The 13,235-nt window shown below is 48.9% G+C and overlaps 1 protein-coding gene across 1 annotated transcript in view; it reads left to right on the top strand.

Moving 5' to 3' along the window:
* The window catches only part of LOC121841318 (repetitive proline-rich cell wall protein 2-like), a 158,255-nt gene that overhangs the window by 96,648 nt on the left and 48,372 nt on the right, over nucleotides 1-13,235 (top strand). The window lies entirely within an intron of this gene.

Raw genomic sequence — 13,235 nt, 5'->3', positions numbered from 1 at the left:
GACACTTAACATAAACTAACTACAAAACAATAACCGTGAAAACCGAAACAGTCCTAACTGGTTCAGAAAACACAAAGACAGGAAACAATCACCCACAAAATACCCAAAGAATATGGCTGCCTAAATATGGCTCCCAATCAGAGACAACGATAAACACCTGCCTCTGACTGAGAACCAATCCAGGCAACCATAGACTTACCTAGACACCTAAAAGAACACAACCCCATAAATCTACAAAAAACCCTAGACAAGACAAAACACATAAATCACCCATGTCACACCCTGGCCTAACCAAAATAAAGAAAACAAAGATAACTAAGGCCAGGGCGTGACACAAGTGGCGTCGGGAGCAACCCGTAAACCCGTAATACCCCATAAAGCAAAAAATTGGCTGTAAGAAATTTTAGCAAATGTATCCAATAAAAAAAACAGAAATATCACATTTACATAAGTATTCAGATTCTTTACTCAGTACTTTTTGTTGAAGCACCGTTGGCAGTGATTACAGCCTCAAGTCTTCTTGGGTATGGCGCTACAAGCTTGGCACACCTGTATTTGTGGAGTTTCTCTCATTCTTCTCTGCAGATCCTCTCATGCGCTATCAGGTTGGATGGTGAGCGTTGCCGCACGGGCTCTGGCTGGACCACTCAAGGACATTCAGAGACTCGTCCCGAAGCCACTACTGCGTTGGCTTGGCTGTGTGCTTAGGGTCCTTGTCCTGCTGGAAGGTGAACCTTCGCCACAGTCTGAGGTCCTGAGCACACTGGAGCAGGTTTTCAACAAGGATCTCACTGTACTTTGCTCCATTCATCTCTCCCTCGATCCTGACTAGTATCCCAGTCCCTTCAGCTGAAAAACATCCCCACAGCATGATGCTGCCACACCATGCTTCACTGAAGGGATAGCGCCAGGTTTCCTCCAGACATGACGTTTGGCATTCAGGCCAAATAATCTTGTTTCTCATGGTCTGAGAGTCCATTAGGTGCCTTTTGGCAAACTCTAAGCTGGCTGTCATGTGCCTTTTAATGAGCAGAGGCTTCCATCTAGCCACTCTACCATAAAAGCCTGGTTGGTGGAGTGCCGCTGAGATGGTTGTCCTTCTGGAAGTTTCTCCCAACTCCACAGAGGAACGCTGCAGCTCTGTCAGAGTGACCACTGGGTTCTTGCTCATCTCCCTGACCAAGGCCCTTCTCCTCCGATTGCTTAGTTTGGCCGAGCTGCCAGCTCCATGAAGAGTCTTGGTGGTTCCAAACTTCTTCCATTTAAGAATGATGTAGGCCACTGCGTTCTTGGGGACCTTCAATGCTGCAGAAATGTTTAGTTACCCTTCCCCAGATCTCTGCCTTGACCCAATCCTGTATCGGAGCTCTACGGACTATGCCTTCGACCTCATGGCTTGGTTTTCACTCTGACATGCACTGTCAACGGTGGGACCTTATATAGACAAGTGTGTGCCTTTCCAAATAATGTCCAATCAATTGAATGTACCACAGGTGGACTCCAATCAAGTTGTAGAAACACCTCAAGAATGAAACAGGATACGCCTGAAAACAGTAATATTTTACACATACATGAAGGTACCCATAAGCAACCATTTCTGATAGTACTGTATCACTAGTACTGTACACCTGCTGTGACCATTCACTAGTCCTGTTCACCTGCTGTGACCATTCAGTAGTCCTGTTCACCTGTCGTGACCATTCACTAGTCCTGTTCACCTGTCGTGACCATTCACTAGTCCTGTTTACCTGCTGTGACCATTCAGTAGTCCTGTTCACCTGTCGTGACCATTCACTAGTCCTGTTCACCTGTCGTGACCATTCACTAGTCCTGTTTACCTGCTTTGACCATTCAGTAGTCCTGTTCACCTGTCGTGACCATTCACTAGTCCTGTTTACCTGTCGGGACCATACACTAGTCCTGTTCACCTGTCGTGACCATTCACTAGTTCTGTTTACCTGCTTTGACCATTCAGTAGTCTTGTTCACCTGTCGTGACCATTCACTAGTTCTGTTTACCTGCTTTGACCATTCACTAGTCCTGTTCACCTGTCGTGACCATTCACTAGTCCTGTTTACCTGCTTTGACCATTCAGTAGTCCTGTTCACCTGTCGTGACCATTCACTAGTCCTGTTCACCTGTCGTGACCATTCACTAGTCCTGTTCACCTGTCGTGACCATTCACTAGTCCTGTTTACCTGTCGTGACCATTCACTAGTCCTGTTTACCTGTCGTGACCATTCACTAGTCCTGTTTACCTGCTTTGACCATTCACTAGTCCTGTTCACCTGTCGTGACCATTCACTAGTCCTGTTTACCTGCTTTGACCATTCACTAGTCCTGTTTACCTGCTTTGACCATTCACTAGTCCTGTTCACCTGTCGTGACCATTCACTAGTCCTGTTTACCTGTCGTGACCATTCACTAGTCCTGTTCACCTGTCGTGACCATTCACTCGTCCTGTTTACCTGCTTTGACCATTCACTAGTCCTGTTCACCTGTCGTGACCATTCACTAGTCCTGTTTACCTGTCGTGACCATTCACTAGTCCTGTTCACCTGTTGTGACCATTCACTAGTCCTGTTTACCTGTCGTGACCATTCACTAGTCCTGTTCACCTGTCGTGACCATTCACTAGTCCTGTTTACCTGTCGTGACCATTCACTAGTCCTGTTCACCTGTCGTGACAATTCACTAGTCCTGTTTACCTGCTTTGACCATTCACTAGTCCTGTTCACCTGTCGTGACAATTCACTAGTCCTGTTTACCTGCTTTGACCATTCACTAGTCCTATTCACCTGTTGTGACCATTCAGTAGTCCTGTTCACCTGTCGTGACCATTCACTAGTCCTGTTCACCTGTCGTGCCCATTCACTAGTCCTGTTTACCTGTCGTGACCATTCACTAGTCCTGTTCACCTGTCGTGACCATTCACTAGTCCTGTTTACCTGTCGTGACCATTCACTAGTCCTGTTCACCTGTCGTGCCCATTCACTAGTCCTGTTTACCTGTCGTGACCATTCACTAGTCCTGTTTACCTGCTTTGACCATTCACTAGTCCTGTTCACCTGTCGTGACCATTCACTAGTCCTGTTTACCTGTCGTGACCATTCACTAGTCCTGTTTACCTGCTTTGACCATTCACTAGTCCTGTTCACCTGTCATGACCATTCAGTAGTCCTGTTCACCTGTCGTGACCATTCACTAGTCCTGTTCACCTGTCGTGACCATTCACTAGTCCTGTTTACCTGCTTTGACCATTCAGTAGTCCTGTTCACCTGTCGTGACCATTCAGTAGTCCTGTTCACCTGTCGTGACCATTCACTAGTCCTGTTTACCTGCTTTGACCATTCACTAGTCCTGTTCACCTGTCGTGACCATTCAGTAGTCCTGTTTACCTGTCGTGACCATTCACTAGTCCTGTTTACCTGCTTTGACCATTCACTAGTCCTGTTCACCTGTCATGACCATTCAGTAGTCCTGTTCACCTGTCGTGACCATTCACTAGTCCTGTTTACCTGCTTTGACCATTCAGTAGTCCTGTTCACCTGTCGTGACCATTCAGTAGTCCTGTTCACCTGTCGTGACCATTCACTAGTCCTGTTTACCTGTCGTGACCATTCACTAGTCCTGTTTACCTGCTTTGACCATTCACTAGTCCTGTTCACCTGTCGTGACCATTCAGTAGTCCTGTTCACCTGTCGTAGCCATTCACTAGTCCTGTTCACCTGTCGTGACCATTCACTAGTCCTGTTCACCTGCGTGACCATTCACTAGTCCTGTTTACCTGCGTCACCATTCACTAGTCCTGTTTACCTGCTGTGACCATTCAGTAGTCCTGTTTACCTGCTTTGACCATTCAGTAGTCCTGTTCACCTGTCGTGACCACTCACTAGTCCTGTTTACCTGCTTTGACCATTCAGTAGTCCTGTTTACCTGCTTTGACCATTCAGTAGTCCTGTTCACCTGTCGTGACCATTCACTAGTCCGGTTCACCTGTCGTGACCATTCAGTAGTCCTGTTTACCTGTCGTGACCATTCACTAGTCCTGTTCACCTGTCGTGACCATTCACTAGGTCTGTTCACCTGTCGTGACCATTGACTAGTCCTGTTCACCTGTCGTGACCATTCACTAGGTCTGTTCACCTGTCGTGACCATTGACTAGTCCTGTTCACCTGTCGTGACCATTCACTAGTCCTGTTCACCTGTCGTGACCATTCAGTAGTCCTGTTCACCTGTCGTGACCATTCACTAGTCCTGTTCACCTGTCGTGACCATTCAGTAGTCCTGTTCACCTGTCGTGACCATTCAGTAGTCCTCTTCACCTGTCGTGACCATTCACTAGTCCTGTTCACCTGCTTTGACCATTCACTAGTCCTGTTCACCTGTCGTGACCATTCACTAGTCCTGTTCACCTGCTTTGACCATTCACTAGTCCTGTGCACCTGCTTTTACCATTCACTAGTCCTGTTCACCTGTCGTGACCATTCACTAGTCCTGTTCACCTGCTTTGACCATTCACTAGTCCTGTTCACCTGCTGTGGCTCTTGAAAATACAACAAAACCTGTACAAACTCAATAAGCCCTGAGGAAAACGGCTTGTTACAGTATAGTGTTAATGTTGGCCGAACTGATCTCTTTGATTTCCCAGGATGAAAAAGAGTGGCCCTTACTACAAAGTTAACAGCTTTCCTTTAATGCGGTCAGTCTGTGGGTGTTTTCGCTCTAGTCTCATCCCTCCCTCTCACCGTCTGCTTGTTCTCCTCTGATGTCTCTAATGAGTCACAACAGTGATGCTTCAGTCCTCAGTAGTGGACGTGTAGCTTAAAGATACACAACCTCTCTCTTAGGTATTCAATGAGCAATGGTACTTTTTGTGGTATCTGTACTTTATTTTACTATAAATATTATTGAAAACTTTTACTTCACTACATTCCTAATGAAAGTGTGTACTTTTTACTCCATACATTTTCCCTGACACCCAAAAGTACTCGTGGACAGGAAAATGGTCCAATTCCCGCACTTATTAAGAGAACATCCCTGGTCATCTCTACTTCCTCTGATCCGGCGACTCACTAAACACAAATGCTTTATTTCTGAATGATGTCTGAATGTTAGTGTGACCCTGGCTATCTGTAAAAAATAAATAAAAATAACAAACAATTGTGCCATCTGGCTTGGTCCAAATAAGGAATTTAAAATAATTTACTTTTGATACTCAAGTATATTTAAAAACCAAATACTTTTAAAGACTTTTACTCAAGTAGGATTTTACTGAGTGGCTTTCACTTTTACTAGTAATTCCCTATTAAGGTATCTATACTTTTACTCAAGTATGACTCTTGGGTACTTTTTCCACCACTGCCGAGGAGGACACAAGACAATATTACAAACCACCTACAAAAGATAGATACATAAGAAATTACATTTGGACAAATACAAATACAAAATGTTTTCATTTATTACTTTGTTATTGCTAAGATAATTGGAGAGTTATGAATAAGTAAAATACTCACATAGAACCATATTAAACAATCAAAAACCATTAATATAAAAAAATTATTAAGAACAATCAATCTAAAAAAATATTTTTTTAAACATTAATATGAAAAATTTAAAAACCATCAATATCAAAAATCATTTAAAAAAACTGTGAGAAAAATATAAAACCATCAATATCAAAAATCATTAAACATCATCAATATCAAACTAATTTAAAAACACATTAATATAAAAATATAAAAACCATCAATATCAAAAATGATCAAAAACCATCTGTCACGCCCTGACCATAGAGAGCCATTGTTTCTCTATGGTGTAGTAGGTCAGGGTGTGACTGGGGTTATTCTAGTTTGTTATTTCTATTATTGTTATTTCTATGTGGGGTTCTAGGTTATTATTTCTATGTTGGTGATTTGTATGATTCCCAATTAGAGGCAGCTGGTAATCATTTTCTCTAATTGGGGATCATATTTAAAGTAGTGTTTGTTCCCACCTGTGTTTTTGGGATATTGTATTTTGTATTTCGAGAAAGTGTATGTAGCACCTCTGTAGTCACGGTTCGTTTCTTGTTTTGTTTAAAGTTTCACGTTTAATAAATTATGTGGAACACAACATCCGCTGTGCCTTGGTCCATCTCTACAAACGAACGTGTTACGGTTTTCTAGTGGTGATGAAGGAGAGTCGGACCAAACTGCAGCGTGTCGATTGAGATTCATGTTTAATCAAATAAAGAAACACGAACACTACACAAAACAATAAACGTAATCAAAACCGAAACAGCCTATCTAGTGCAAACTAACCGAGAGTACACATAGGACACAAAGGACAATCACCCACGACAAACTCAAAGAATATGGCTGCCTAAATATGGTTCCCAATCAGAGACAACGATAAGCACCTGCCTCTGATTGAGAACCATTCCAGACAGCCATAGACTTTGCTAGATAACCCACTAAGCTACAATCCCAATACCACCACCAAAACCCCAAGACAAACCCACCACAATTACAAAAACCCCATGCCACACCCTGGCCTGACCAAATACATAAAGATAAACACAAAATACTTTGACCAGGGCGTGACAGAACCCCCCCCCCTAAGGTGCGGACTCCCGAACGCACAACCTAAACCTGTAGGGGAGGGTCTGGGTGGGCATCTGTCCGCGGTGGCGGCTCTGGTGCTGGACGTGGACCCCACTCCATAATTGTCTTAGTCCACCTCCTTAGTGTCCCTTGAGTGGCGACCCTCGCCTCTAACCTTGGCCTAGGAAACCTAACAACGGGCCCCACTGGACTGAGGTAGCTCGGGACCGAGGGGAAGCTCGGGACCGAGGGGAAGCAAAGGAGTGAGAGGAGGCTCGGGAGTGAGAGGAAGCTCAGGAGTGAGAGGAAGCTCAGGAGTGAGAGGAAGCTCAGGAGTGAGAGGAAGCTCAGGCAGGTTGATGGATCTACCAGATCCTGGCTGACTGGTGGATCCTGGCAGACTGGCGGATCCTGGCTGACTGGCCGATCCTGGCTGAATGGCGGATCTAACTGATCCTGGCAGACTGGCGGATCCTGGCTGACTGGCAGATCCTGGCCGACTGGCACTTCTGGCGGATCCTGGTTGACTGGTGGATCCTGGCAGTCTGGCGGATCCTGGCTGAATGGCGGATCTAACTGATCCTGGCAGACTGGCGGATCCTGGCAGACTGGCGGATCCTGGCCGACTGGCAGTTCTGGCGGATCCTGGCTGACTGGTGGATCCTGGCAGACTGGCGGATCCTGGCAGACTGGCGGATCCTGGCCGACTGGCACTTCTGGCGGATCCTGGTTGACTGGTGGATCCTGGCAGTCTGGCGGATCCTGGCCGACTGGCAGATCCTGGCCGACTGGCAGATCCTGGCCGACTGGCAGTTCTGGCGGATCCTGGCAGACTGGCGGATCCTGGCAGACTGGCGGATCCTGGCCGACTGGCAGTTCTGGCAGATCCTGGCCGACTTGCAGTTCTGGCGGATCCTGGCCGACTGGCGTATCCTGGCCGACTGGCGGATCTTGGTCGACTGGCGGATCCTGGTTGACTGGCAGTTCTGGCAGATCCCGGCTGACTGGCGGATCTGGAAGAGTCTGATTGACTGGCAGATCTGGAAGAGTCTGGTTGACTGGCAGATCTGGAAGAGTCTGGTTGACTGGCAGATCTGGAAGAGTCTGGTTGACTGGCAGATCTGGAAGAGTCTGGTTGACTGGCAGATCTGGAAGAGTCTGGTTGACTGGCAGATCTGGAAGAGTCTGGTTGACTGGCAGATCTGGAAGAGTCTGGTTGACTGGCAGATCTGGAAGAGTCTGGCTGACTGGCAGATCTGGAAGAGTCTGGCTGACTGGCAGATCTGGAAGAGTCTGGCTGACTGGCAGATCTGGCGGCGCTGGGCAGCCTGGCGGCGCTGGGCAGCCTGGCGGCGCTGGGCAGACTGGCGGCGCTGGGCAGACTGGCGACGCTGGGCAGACTGGCGACGCTGGGCAGACTGGCGGCGCTGGGCAGACTGGTGGCGCTGGGCAGACTGGCGACGCTGGGCAGACTGGCGGTGCTGGGCAGACTGGCGATGCTGGGCAGACTGGCGATGCTGGGCAGACTGGCGATGCTGGGCAGACTGGCGATGCTGGGCAGACTGACGGCGCTGGGCAGACTGGTGACGCTGGGCAGACTGGGGGCACTGGCGGCGCTGGGCAGACTGGCGGCACTAGCTGCTCCATATAGGCTGACAGCTCTGGCGGCTTCTTACAGACTGACAGCTCTGGCGGCTCCGTGCTGACTGGCTGCTCCTTGTAGCCTGGCAGCTCTTTGCAGACTGACAGCTCCTTGCAGACTGACAGCTCCTTGCAGACTGACAGCTCCTTGCAGACTACTACTCGGTACTTCCGGCGCCGACAGAGATGGCCGCCTCGCTTCGCGTTCCTAGGAAACTATGCAGTTTTTTGTTTTTTTACGTGTTATTTCTTACACTAGTACCCCAGGTCATCTTAGGTTTCTTTACATACAGCCGAGAAGAACTACTGAATATAAGATCAGCATCAACTCACCATCAGTACGACCAAGAATATGTTTTTCGCGATGCGGATCCTGTGTTCTGCCTTACAACCAGTGTAACCGAGTGGATCACATGCAGCGACCAAAAAAAAAAAACGACTCAGAAAAAGAGGGAAACGAAGCGGTCTTCTGGTCAGACTCCGGAGACGGGCACATCGTGCACCACTCCCTAGCATTCTTCTTGCCAATGTCCAGTCTCTTGACAACAAGGTTGATGAAATCCGAGCAAGGGTAGCATTCCAGAGGGACATCAGAGACTGTAACGTTCTTTGCTTCACGGAAACATGGCTCACTGGAGAGACGCAATCCGAAGCGGTGCAGCCAACGGGTTTCTCCACGCATCGCGCGGACAGAAACAAACATCTTTCTGGTAAGAAGACGGGCGGGGGCGTATGTCTTATGGCCAACGTGACATGGTGTGATGAAAGAAACATACAGGAACTCAAATCCTTCTGTTCACCTGATTTAGAATTCCTCACAATCAAATGTAGACCGCATTATCTACCAAGAGAATTCTCTTCGATTATAATCACAGCCGTATATATCCCCCCCCAAGCAGACACATCGATGGCTCTGAACGAACTTTATTTAACTCTCTGCAAACTGGAAACGATTTATCCGGAGGCTGCATTCATTGTAGCTGGGGATTTTAACAAGGCTAATCTGAAAACAAGACTCCCTAAATTTTATCAGCATATCGATTGCGCAACCAGGGGTGGAAAGAGACCCTGGATCATTGTTACTCTAACTTCCGCGACGCATATAAGGCCCTGCCCCGCCCCCTTTCGGAAAAGCTGACCACGACTCCATTTTGTTGATCCCTGCCTACAGACAGAAACTAAAACAAGAAGCTCCCACGCTGAGGTCTGTCCAACGCTGGTCCGACCAAGCTGACTCCACACTCCAAGACTGCTTCCATCACGTGGACTGGGAGATGTTTCGTATTGCGTCAGACAACAACATTGACGAATACGCTGATACGGTGTGCGAGTTCATTAGAACGTGCGTTGAAGATGTCGTTCCCATAGCAACGATTAAAACATTCCCTAACCAGAAACCGTGGATTGATGGCAGCATTCGTGTGAAACTAAAGGCACGAACCACTGCTTTTAATCAGGGCAAGGTGTCTGGTAACATGACTGAATACAAACAGTGCAGCTATTCCCTCCGCAAGGCTATCAAACAAGCTAAGCGCCAGTACAGAGACAAAGTAGAATCTCAATTCAACGGCTCAGACACAAGAGGTATGTGGCAGGGTCTACAGTCAATCACGGACTACAGGAAGAAACCCAGCCCAGTCACGGACCAGGATGTCTTGCTCCCAGGCAGACTAAATAACTTTTTGCCCGCTTTGAGGACAATACAGTGCCACTGACACAGCCTGCAACGGAAACATGCGGTCTCTCCTTCACTGCAGCCGAAGTGAGTAAGACATTTAAACGTTTTAACCCTCGCAAGGCTGCAGGCCCAGACGGCATCCCCAGCCGCGCCCTCAGAGCATGCGCAGACCAGCTGGCCGGTGTGTTTACGGACATATTCAATCAATCCCTATACCAGTCTGCTGTTCCCACATGCTTCAAGAGGGCCACCATTGTTCCTGTTCCCAAGAAAGCTAAGGTAACTGAGCTAAACGACTACCGCCCGTAGCACTCACATCCGTCATCATGAAGTGCTTTGAGAGACTAGTCAAGGACCATATCACCTCCACCCTACCTGACACCCTTGACCCACTCCAATTTGCTTACCGCCCAAATAGGTCCACAGACGATGCAATCTCAACCACACTGCACACTGCCCTAACCCATCTGGACAAGAGGAATACCTATGTGAGAATGCTGTTCATCGACTACAGCTCGGCATTCAACACCATAGTACCCTCCAAGCTCGTCATCAAGCTCGAGACCCTGGGTCTCGACCCCGCCCTGTGCAACTGGGTACTGGACTTCCTGACGGGCCGCCCCCAGGTGGTGAGGGTAGGCAACAACATCTCCTCCCCGCTGATCCTCAACACTGGGGCCCCACAAGGGTGCGTTCTGAGCCCTCTCCTGTACTCCCTGTTCACCCACGACTGCGTGGCCATGCACGCCTCCAACTCAATCATCAAGTTTGCGGACGACACAACAGTGGTAGGCTTGATTACCAACAACGACGAGACGGCCTACAGGGAGGAGGTGAGGGCCCTCGGAGTGTGGTGTCAGGAAAATAACCTCACACTCAACGTCAACAAAACTAAGGAGATGATTGTGGACTTCAGGAAACAGCAGAGGGAACACCCCCATCCACATCGATGGAACAGTAGTGGAGAGGGTAGCAAGTTTTAAGTTCCTCGGCATACACATCACAGACAAACTGAATTGGTCCACTCACACAGACAGCATCGTGAGGAAGGCGCAGCAGCGCCTCTTCAACCTCAGGAGGCTGAAGAAATTTGGCTTGTCACCAAAAGCACTCACAAACTTCTACAGATGCACAATCGAGAGCATCCTGGCGGGCTGTATCACCGCCTGGTATGGCAACTGCACCGCCCTCAACCGTAAGGCTCTCCAGAGGGTAGTGAGGTCTGCACAACGCATCACCGGGGGCAAACTACCTGCCCTCCAGGACACCTACGCCACCCGATGCTACAGGAAGGCCATAAAGATCATCAAGGACATCAACCACCCGAGCCACTGCCTGTTCACCCCGCTGCCATCCAGAAGGCGAGGTCAGTACAGGTGCATCAAAGCTGGGACCGAGAGACTGAAAAACAGCTTCTATCTCAAGGCCATCAGACTGTTAAACAGCCACCACTAACATTGAGTGGCTACTGCCAACACACTGTCAATGACACTGACTCTACTCCAGCCACTTTAATCATGGGAATTGATGGGAAATGATGTAAATATATCACTAACCACTTTAAACAATGCTACCTTATATAATGTTACTTACCCTACATTGTTCATCTCATATGCATACGTTGATACTGTACTCTATATCATCGACTGCATCCTTATGTAATACATGTATCACTAGTAACTTTAACTATGCCACTTGGTTTACATACTTATCTCATATGTATATACTGTACTCGATATCATCTACTGTATCTTGCCTATGCTGCTCTGTACCATCACTCATTCATATATCCTGTTGTACATATTCTTTATCCCCTTTCACTGTGTATGACAGTAGTTTTTTTTTGGAATTGTTAGATTACTTGCTCGTTATTACTGCATTGTCGGAACTAGAAGCACAAGCATTTCGCTACACTCGCATTAACATCTGCTAACCATGTGTATGTGACAAATAAAATTTGATTTGATTTGATTTGATTTAGACTGGCTGCTCTATGCAGACTGACATCTCTGGCTGCTTCATGCAGACTGACAGCTCTGGCTGCTCCATGTAGGCTGACAGCTCTGGCGGCTCCGTGCAGACTGGCAGCTCCTTACAGACTGGCAGCTCCTTGCAGACTGGCAGCTCTGGCTGCTCCATGCAGACTGACAGCTCTGGCTGCTCCTTGCAGACTGGCTGCTCCATGCAGACTGACATCTCTGGCTGCTCCATGCAGACTGACAGCTCTGGCTGCTCCATGCAGACTGACAGCTCTGGCTGCTCCATGCAGACTGACAGCTCTGGCTGCTCCATGCAGACTGACAGCTCTGGCTGCTCCATGTAGACTGACAGCTCTGGCTGCTCCATGCGGACTGGCAGCTCTGGCTGCGCTGAACAGGCGGGAGACTCCGGCAGCGCAGGAGAGGAGGAAGGCTCTGGCTGCGCTAAACAGGCGGGAGGCTCCGGCAGCGCTGTAGAGGAGGAAGGCTCTGGCTGCGCTGAACAGGCGGGAGGCTCCGGCAGCGCTGTAGAGGAGAAAGGCTCTGGCTGCGCTAAACAGGCGGGAGACTCCAGCAGCGCAGGAGAGGAGAAAAGCGCTGGCTGCGCTGAACAGGCGAGGCACACTGAAGGCCTGGTGCGTGGTGCTGGAACTGGTGGTACTGGATCGAGGACACGCACAGGAAGCCTGGTGCGGGGAGCTGCTACCGGAGGACTGGAGTGTGGAGGTGGCACAGGATGGGCTAGACCGTGAAGGCGTACTGGAGATCTTGAGAGCAGTGTTGGCACAGGACGTGCAAGGCTAGGGATGTGCACAGGAGGCCTGGTGCGTGAGGCTGGCACAAACTTCACCAGCCGACTAACACGCACCTCAGGACGAGTATGGAGTACTAACCCAGGTGCCATCAAATCCCCAACACGTTCCGTCGGGCGAATTCCATGCAAAAAGCACCAACACAGCAACTCCCTCATTTCTCTCTCCTCCAATTTCCCCATTAACTCCTTCACAGTCTCTGTTTCGCTCACCTCCAACACCGGCTCTGGTTCTGGTCTCCTCCTTGGCTCCTCACGATAAACAGGGAGAGTTGGCTCAGGTCTGACTCCTGACTCTGCCACACTCTCCCTGAGCCCCCCAAGAAATTTTTGGGGCTGATTCTCAGGCTTCCATCCGCTACGCCGTGCTGCCTCCTCATATCTGCGCCTCTCAGCTTTCGCCGCCTCCAGTTCTTCCTTGGGGCGGCGATATTCTCCAGGCTGAGCCCAGGGTCCTTTACCGTCCAGTTCTTCCTCCCATGTCCATTTCTCCAGGTGGTGCAGCCTCTCCCACTGCAGCTGCTGCCGCTCCTGCTGCTGC

This window comes from Oncorhynchus tshawytscha, linkage group LG29, assembly GCF_018296145.1.
Source record: "Oncorhynchus tshawytscha isolate Ot180627B linkage group LG29, Otsh_v2.0, whole genome shotgun sequence".
Taxonomy (NCBI): Eukaryota; Metazoa; Chordata; class Actinopteri; order Salmoniformes; family Salmonidae; genus Oncorhynchus; species Oncorhynchus tshawytscha.
This window is presented reverse-complemented; position numbering and strand designations above follow the sequence as displayed.